Consider the following 7,639-nt stretch of genomic DNA (forward strand, 5'->3'; position numbering starts at 1 on the left):
GAGATGAGGAGAAAAATTCTGAAGATTGGAATAGAAAAGAAAACTAAGAATAATGGAGAATGTATTCACACGAGCTAAAGACAAAAGTTCAGGGACCAGCCTATGGTCAAAGAGTATTCCCCTCCACTCTGAGTCTGGGCACCCTCCCCTATCCGGAGCAATGGCCTGTCCCTTCTGATGCTCTGGCAAGAGTTCCAGGATTTTCCCATAGATTATGGGGATGGACATTTTTCATTTCTCTACACAAATTTGGAAGAAGAAGATTTCACCACAGAATCTCAGAATAGCCACCCTCAGCTAGGACCTTATTCACAAGATAGGGAAGCCAGGCATGTGATGGAAAAGAACACTCTATTTAGGGCAAATGCTTTCCGGAACCATTCCTCCTACGGAGCAAAGTGAGGCTGAGGGTTATGGACAGAAGAGAAGGCAGGGGATGCACTAAAATGAACATCCAAAATGGAAATCATCTAAGCGGTGCCTATTTGGGAGAAGCTGATCTCATGGCAGAGGCAAAAAAGAAAGAGTCAACCACCAATGGCCAGGATACAGAGTATATCACATTTGCTCACATTCCACTGACTGAACACAAGTAGGATGGCCAGGCCAAAGTCAGTGGGGCAGGGAAATAGACTCTTCCATAGCAGGAGCCGCTGTAAAGCACATGGCAATGGGCAAGGATGAGGAAGGCAGGGAGCAGCTGGGAGCAACCATGCATCCCACCGCAGGCCTGTATCATGACTCCATGCCCATATGCAGCTGGGAGATCCCTTTTCTGTGGACATGGAAGCTTTTTCCCAATCTGCACAGTGCCTTTGGAGATGGCAAGTCCTTGTGGCTTGTCTTTCTGTCTTTTTTGTGTGTGGTACCACCTACATAACATAAAATTTACCCTTTTAACCATTTTTTAAAATTTTGAGACAGAGTCTCATTCTGTCACCCAGTCTGGAGGGCAGTGGCTAACCTCCACCCCTTTTCAAGCGATTCTCCTGCCTCAGTCTCCCGAGAAGCTGAGATTACAGGCGTGCACCACCACGCCCAGCTAACTTTTGTATTTTTAATAGAGATGGGGTTTCATGCCATGTTGGCCAGGCTGGTCTTGAACTCCTGACCTCAAGTGACCCACCCGCCTTAGCCTTCCAAAGTGCTGGGATTACAGGTGTGAGCCACCATGACTGGTCATTTTAACCATTTTTAAACATGGAGTTCAGTAACATTAAATACATTCACACTGTTGTACAACCATCATCACCATCCAACACCAGAACTTTTTTATCCTCTCAAACTGTATACCCATTAAGCACTCATGTCCCATTCCCCCTGCCCCCTAGTCCCTGGCAGACACCATTCTACTTTCTGGCTGTATGAATTTGACTGCTCTAGATAGCTCATGTATGTGTTAGCATTTCTTTCCTTTTAAAGACTGAATAACATTCCATTATATATGTTTTATATATATATGCATATTATATATATAATTCTGTTATATATATCACATATATATTATATATACAACATTATGTTTATCCGTTTATCTGTTGATAGACATGGGCTGCCCCACCTTTTGCCCTTGTGAATAATGCTGTGAACACGAACATGTAGATATCTTTTCAGGCCTCTGCTTTCAATTCTCTTGGGTATATACACAGAAGTGGGATTACTGGATCACATGGTAATTCTGTGTTTAATTTTTCATGAGAAAGGCCCTTACTGTTTGTCGTAGATTGTGGCTTTTCTTGTCTCTGAAGCACAGCAGGCAGGGACTTCTGCTTGTGATAATTTTTTCTTGTTTTTGCCAGAGCCACCTATGCAGTCCCTCGGTCTGCTTCTTCCCCCATTTGAGTGCATTAATGAGAATGTTCAGGAATCTGTTGATTCATCTTTCCTAAGTGCCATTTTTTAATACTGACAGCAGAAGGCTATTCTGTGTCTCTTGATTGTTTACTGCTGGTGATTTGGGGTGGGGGGATGTCTTTTTATTCTTTTTGTTTGTTTGTTATATTTTCTTAAGTTGTGGGGAAGATAAATTCTATATTATTGTTTCATTCTGTCATCTTATCCGGGAAATCTGTTTCTTCAGTTTTTGCTTAATATTATAATGTATCTTCTATCCAATTTCAGTGATGGTGCATGTCATGAAAGAGACAGCTACTGAAGGCTAAAATGCCATTATAAAGTCACTGTGGGTTATGGCACTTTCCGCAGCTCTTCAAGATACTAAAAAGTTCCTTTTAATTACACCAATAATTCTAACTAGGAGCTGTTATAATTTCTTTTATGTAGCAAAGGAAGGCTGATACTGAGGGTTTGAATATCTTTGTTTTCATGAATATTCAATAAAACACTTAATAAAGAAAATAATTGTTAATATGCAATTGGGGATGAAATGATAGGAAAATTTTCAAGCTTTTCTCAACAGAGCTGTGATATCATCTGGCTAGGCTTCTTCAGGCTCCCTTGAAATGCAGGAAGACTGATAGTTATTTTTACAAATCTTTGCTCTAAACTTGGATAAGGCTAAATAAAACACGTCTTATGTTGTGGATAGATGCTCAGCAGGCACTGCAGGCCTCCGCATGGGAAGTTCTAATTGATTCACTCCTAAATATTGGGCTTGCTAGCCCCAGATGAGCCTTTTCCAGACCTGATGTGATCTCTTGGTCTCTACTAACAGCCATTCCTGGCTTCTCTTTGCAGAGGCAGCTTCCAGTACAGAGGCAAAAATACTGCAGATCTTCTGAGCCTTCCTCATGCTAGGGTACAGGCATGTGGCTTGGCCCTGGACACTGTGTCCTGAGGGTAAATTTACTGGGGTTTCTGGAAACACTATTTGTCCTGGATAGAAAGTGACACACATGCAGAAACAGCCTCTCATCTTTACTAGCCACAGCCTCTTCTGCATGTGTCCCTGGCATTGCTGCTGCCATTGTGCAGAGGATGGGAGCCAGTGCAGATGAGGGAAACCACACATGGGGGTCAGTGGGGGAGATGGAAGAGGAGCACTTGGCACCTTGCAGAACAGGGACCTGTTTTAGTGTCTAGGTCACTTGTTCAGTCTTCTACTTTTGCAGCTGAAATCCTTATTTGAAAAAGACATTAAATAGAAAAATAAGGGCATTGTAGTAGCTTCTACTAAAACAAAAGTGTATATACTTTGTGATGTTATTATAAGGTACTTTCTTTTAGAAATGTAACTTTTGTGGTAATAATAAACGAAAGATTTTATCTTAAATGCCCTTACTTGGCGGAGCAAAACGTTAGCAACCCTATGTTAGTCTCCAAAGTATTTTTGAAATTTTACTGATCCATGAAATCTGAAAGTCTGGGAACCACTGCTCTAACTCAAGAAAAACTCATTCTTGGACTAGGACTCAGATTGGTTTGTAGCCCAGCAGCTCTCCTGTCTGGCCACTCTTTTACATGAAAAGCTTGTGATTCTGACTCCTGCCCTTCATTCGGTTTCCTGCTTAGAAAGAAGGAAAAAAAGAGGAAAGAGTCGTTCACTGAGCTTTAACTTTTTTGACTGAGATACCAATAAACCCTTGTGTGCCCTCACACACTCTCACACTCTCTCGATACACACAGACACATAGACATGCACACACTTTTCAACTTGCTGACTGTAAGGAAAAATAGAGCTGAGGGCATCTGCATCAACAAAGCAGTTGCACCAAGGCAACACTGTCTTATGTAGCTAAGGCTCCATCCAGCCATGACCCAAAAGGCCAAGGAAGGAAGATTTGTTTTCTTCATGAGCTACTTATTTTTATAACACTCTTCTGGACCCAAGAAGCAGAGGATGATGTTGGATGTTTGTCTTCCTGAGTATGATTTGCGCTGGAAAAACAAGACAGACACTGGTGGTAGAAAGGTTTTCTTGTAAGTCTTGATCCTCTGCAGTCCTGCTGAGCTGGGACTTGCCAGTGGATGAGTGCCTCAATCTCTTAGCCTCAGTTTCCTCTTCTATAAAATAAATAATGATGATGATGATAAGATAATGGACAAAAAGCACCTACTATTCTGCCTGGAATATAGTATATACCAGGTGCTCATTAGGTGGTATATACAACTACTATTACTTTCCCTAAGTTTGGTGACAGTAGTTTAAAAAAGAGCAAACTCAATTCTACAAAAAAATATGAATTAACAGTAGTGTAGTTTAAGAATCCTTAGCTTCTTTGGGAGGCCAAGATGGGCGGATCACGAGGTCAGGAGATTAAGACCATCCTGGCTAACATGGTGAAACGTCGTCTCCACTAAAAAATACAAAAAACTAGCTAGGCAAAGTGGTGGGCGCCTGTAGTCCCAGCTACTCGGGAGGCTGAGGCAGGAGAAAGGTGTGAACCTGGGAGGCAGAACTTGCAGTGAGCTGAGATCCGGCCACTGCACCAAGCCTGGGCGACAGAGCAAGACTCCATCTCAAAAACAAAAAAAAGAATCCTTAGCTTGCAGGAACACATTACAAAGTATTTCATGATGAAATGATATAATGATGGCCTAAATAGTCCAGGGTAAGGCAGTATGGTTGGAAACAAGATTGGTCACGTGTTGATTGCAGACACTGGGTGAAGGAGGAGTAGTCATTAAATGATTCCCTCTATTTTTGCATATGTTTGATAATTTCCAAAATAAATAAAACAAAACAAAAATAAACAAGCAATAGTTGATAAGTTCTTGCCCAAAGCAAAGAACACCAAATTAAATATTTTTGGTGGTGTAGGAAACACCATTTGTTAGCATCCCATTCCCTCATAAAGGATATTGCTTTAATTAAATACATACCCTCTCACTCTTTCCTGCATTAGAACTCCTTGAAGGGACCCCATCTGTCTGTCTCATAGGGCTCTTCTCTTAATCAGTTATTGGCAATTGAATTATTATGAAATTGATGGAAAAGATTGATCTGGGAGGTGGTGCCAAGATGGCCGAATAGGAACAGCTCCAGCCTCCAGCTCCCAGTGTGAGTGACACAGAAGATGGGTGATTTCTGCATTTCCAGCTGAGGTACCAGGTTCATCTTACTGGAGCATGTCAGACAGTGGGTGCAGGACAGTGGGTGCAGTCCAATGAGCGACAGCCAAAGCACCTGGGAAGCGAAAGTGGGAAGGGAATTTCCTTTCCTAGCCAAGGGAAACCATGACACACAACACCTGGAAAATCGGGTCACTCCCACCCTAATACTGCACTTTACCAAGGGTCTTAGCAAATGGCACACCAGGAGATTATATCCCGCAGCTGGCTCAGAGGGTCCCACGCCCACGGAGACTCCCTCATTGCTAGCACAGCAGTCTGAGATCGAACTGCAAGGTGGCAGCGAGGCTGGGGGAGGGGCGCCCGCCATTGCTGAGGCTTAAATAGGTAAACAAAGCAGCTGGGGAGCTCAAACTGGATGGAGCCCACTGCAGCTCAAGGAGGCCTGCCTGCCTCTGTGGACTCCACCTCTGGGGACAGGGCACAGCCAAACAAAAGGCAGCAGAAACCTCTGCGGATGTAAATGTCCCTGTCTGACAGCTTTGAAGAGAGTAGTGGTTCTCCTAGCACAGAGTTTGAGATCTGAGAACAGACAGACTGCCTGTTCAAGTGGGTTCCTGACCCCCAAGTAGCCTAACTGGGAGTCATCCCTCATTAGGGGCAGACTGACACCTCACACTTCACACAGCTGGGTATGCCTCTGAGATGAAGCTTCCAGAAGAACGATCAGACAGCAACATTTGCTGTTCAATAATATTCACTCTTCTGCAGCCTCCACTGCTGATACCCAGGACACAGCATCTGGAATGGACCTCGAGCAAACTCCAACAGACCTGCAGCTGAGCGTCCTGACTGTTAGAAGGAAAACTAACAAACAGAAAGGACATCCACACCAAAACCCCATCTGTATGTCACCATCATCAAAGACCAGAGATAGATAAAACCACAAAGGTGGGGAAAAAGCAGTGCAGAAAAGCTGAAAATTCTAAAAATCAGAGCGCCTCTCCCTCTCCAAAGGAACGCAGCTCCTTGCCAGTAACTGACTCGATCAACTGGAAGAAAGGGTATCAATGATTGAAGATCAAATGAATGAAATGAAGCGAGAAGAGAAGTTTAGAGAAAAAAGAATAAAAAGAAATGAACAAAGCCTCCAAGAAATATGGGACTATGTGAAAAGACTAAATCTACATTTGATTGGTGTACCTGAAAGTGACGGGGAGAATGGACCCAAGTTGGAAAACACTCTGCAGGATATTATCCAGGAGAACTTCCCCAACCTAGCAAGGCAGGCCAACATTCAAATTCAGGAAATACACAAAGATATTCCTTGAGAAGAGCAACTTCAAGACACAAAATTGTCAGATTCACCAAAGTTGAAATGAAGGAAAAAATGTTAAGGGCAGCCAGAGAGAAAGGTCAGGTTACCCACAAAGGGAAGCCCATCAGACTATTAACAGCAGATCTCTCGGCAGAAACTCTCCAAGCGAGAGGAGAGTGGGGCCAATATTCAACATTCTTAAAGAAAATAATTTTCAACCCAGAATTTCATATCCAGCCAAACTAAGCTTCGTAAGTGAAGGAGAAGTAAAATCCTTTACAGACAAGCAAATACTGAGAGATTTTGTCACCACCAGGCCTGCCCTGCAAGAGCTCCTGAAGGAAGCACTAAACATGGAAAGGAACAACCGGTACTAGCCACTGCAAAAACATGCCAAAATGTAAAGACCATCGGTGCTAGGAATAAATTGCATCAACTAATGAGCAAAATAACCAGCTAACATCATAATGACAGGATCAAGTTCACACATAACAATATTAACCTTAAAAGTATATGGGCTAAATGCTCCAATTAAAAGACACCAAAAGATTGCCAAATTGGATAGAGTCAAGACTCATCAGTTTGCTGTATTCAGGAGACCCACCTCATGTGCAGAGACACACATAGGCTCAAAATAAAGGGATGGAGGAAGATCCACCAGCAAATGGAAAACAAAAAAAGGCAGGGGTTGCAATCCTAGTCTCTGATAAAACGGACTATAAACGAACAAAGATCAAAAGACACAAAGAAGGCCATTACATAATGGTAAAGGGATCAATTCAACAAGAAGAGCTAACTATCCTAAATATGTATGCACCCAATACAGGAGCACTCAGATTCATAAAGCAAGTCCTTAGAGACTTACAAAGAGACTTAGATTCCCACACAATAATAATGGGAGACTTTAACACCCCACTGTCAACATCAGACAGATCAACGAGACAGAAAGTTTTAACAAGGATATCCAGAAATTGAACTCAACTCTGCACCAAGCAAACCTAATAGACATCTATAGAACTCTCCACCCCAAATCAACAGAATATACATTCTTTTCAGCACCACATCATACTTATTCAAAATTGACCACATAGTTGGAAGTAAAGCACTCCTCAGCAAATGTAAAAGAACAGAAATTATAACAAACTGTCTCTCAGACCACAGTGCAATCAAACTAGAACTCAGGATTAAGAAACTCACTCAAAACCACTCAACTACATGGAAACCGAACAACTGGCTCCTGAATGACTACTGGGTACATAACGAAATGAAGGTGGAAATAAAGATGTTCTTTGAAACCAATGAGAAGAAAGATACGACATACCAGAATCTCTGGGACACATTTAAAGCAGT

The sequence above is a fragment of the Macaca fascicularis genome, chromosome 6, assembly GCF_037993035.2.
Source record: "Macaca fascicularis isolate 582-1 chromosome 6, T2T-MFA8v1.1".
NCBI lineage: Eukaryota > Metazoa > Chordata > Mammalia > Primates > Cercopithecidae > Macaca > Macaca fascicularis.